The sequence below is a fragment of the Colobus angolensis genome, unplaced genomic scaffold (genome assembly GCF_000951035.1).
Source record: "Colobus angolensis palliatus isolate OR3802 unplaced genomic scaffold, Cang.pa_1.0 Scaffold227, whole genome shotgun sequence".
Taxonomy (NCBI): Eukaryota; Metazoa; Chordata; class Mammalia; order Primates; family Cercopithecidae; genus Colobus; species Colobus angolensis.
In genome coordinates this window covers 1,215,831-1,217,633 of record NW_012115455.1, presented here as the reverse complement: position 1 = coordinate 1,217,633, position 1,803 = coordinate 1,215,831, and the positions used below count along the sequence as shown (strand labels likewise).

The 1,803-nt window shown below is 45.5% G+C and overlaps 1 protein-coding gene and 1 pseudogene across 2 annotated transcripts in view; one reads left to right on the top strand and one right to left on the bottom strand.

The window, feature by feature from the left end:
- Positions 1-1,803, top strand: part of SH3BGRL (SH3 domain binding glutamate-rich protein like) — a 129,724-nt gene that overhangs the window by 21,875 nt on the left and 106,046 nt on the right. The gene's annotated exons all lie outside the window — the stretch shown is intronic.
- Positions 1,259-1,609, bottom strand: LOC105513270 (annotated as a pseudogene).

Here is a 1,803-nt window from a genome sequence, read left to right as displayed (position 1 = left end):
CTCACACCACACGCACACCACAAAACAAAGAACAGGTAAAAAGGGCACACACACACACTTTTACAGTTTACGCCAAACCAAAATCAAAACCAAAATCAGAGTATCAGAAAATCTAAGCCAGGTGAAAACCAAAACCAAAGTATCAAGCAATCTAAGTCAAGTAAAAAACAAAAACCAAAGTGCTGGTACAGGCACACTGTGGGTGATCAGGCCACGCTTTCACTCAAATGGAGTAGGCAAGTTCCGAAGACCAGTCCTGTCAAGCAATTTAAACCAAATAAAAACCAAAACCAAGGTGCCGATAAAGGCACGCTGAAATGGAGTGGGCATGTTCCCAAGACCAGTCCTGTCAAGCAATTCAAACCAAGGCAAAACCAAAATCAAAACCAAACCAAAGTGCCAATAGAGGCATGCCCTGGGTGATCAGGCCACGCTTCCACTGAAATGGAGTGGGCAAGTTCTCAAGACTAGTCTTATCAAGTTTCAGATGTCCGGACTCCCAGTACCAGTTCCTTCCCAGTGTTCAGCCACTGCATTGATCCTCCACGGGGGCCTGCCACACACTGCTCTGGTGAGGCGCCCCACCAGGGCAAATGCCTACCCAGGAGCGCTCTCAGGATCCGCAATGCTCAGGCTGGTCGGTGTCCCTCTCAGGGATGTTCCACAGGGCAGGCTTAAGCTGCCTAAGGAGCTGCCTCGACCATCTGCCAATCACCTCGCTTCCCGGTCAGGGAACCAAGAAATGTAGCAGGACGAGCCACAGACAAAACTCCTCAGATACTGAGTTAAAGAAAGAAGGGATTTATTCGGCCAGGGACATCAGCAAGACTCCTGTCTCAAGAACCGAGCTCCCCAAGTAAGCAATTCCTGTCCCTTTTAAGGGCTCGCACCTCTAAGGGGGAGTGTGTGAGAGGATCGTGATCAATTGAACAAGCAAGGGGTACGTGACTGGGGGCTGCATGCACCAGTAATTAGATCAGAACAAAATAGGATAGGGATTTTCACAGTGCTTTTCAATACACTGTCTATAATCTATAGATAACATAACCATTTAGGTCAGGGGTTGATTTTTAACTACAAGGCCCAGGGTGTGGCGCCGGGTTGTCTGCTTGTGGATTTTGTTTCTGCCTTTTAATTTTTACCTTTTCTTTCTTTGGAGGCAGAAATTGGGCATAAGACAATATGAGGGGTGGTCTCCCCCCTTATTCTTTTTCTGTTTTGTCTTTTCATTTTTATTACTCAAGAAAGTTTCATTTTTTTATTTAGCTTTCTGACTCTGTGCTTGTGCCTTCAACACTTTCACAGTGACTTTCTGCTCGATAAGGAAAGCACGCTTGATCCTGTCACGAACACATTCAGCACACATGGAACTACCATAGGCCCTGCTAATATGTTTCTTTGTTTTGGACATTCTCATAAGAACTTTAGGTCTTACAGCACTAACCCCTCGAAGTCGGCCTGGGTACAGGCCACATGCAGATCTTGGTGCTTTCCCAACCTTCTTGGTAAAAAGGTAAACAATTCTATTACCAGGGATTCACAACAGCCTGCTTTTGTTAGAAGCTGTATTGTAGGAAAGCCTACATCAGTATATCAAATGATGGACCATTCTGAGTGCCTGCAGACAACGTCCCTACCAACCAAAAAAAAAGTCCAGAACCAGACAGATTTATAGCTGAATTCCACCAGAGGTACAAGGAGGAGCTGGTACCATTGTTTCTGAAACTATTCCAATCAATAGAAAAAGAGGGAATCCTCCCTAACTCATTTTATGAGGCCAACATCATCCTGATACCAAAGCCT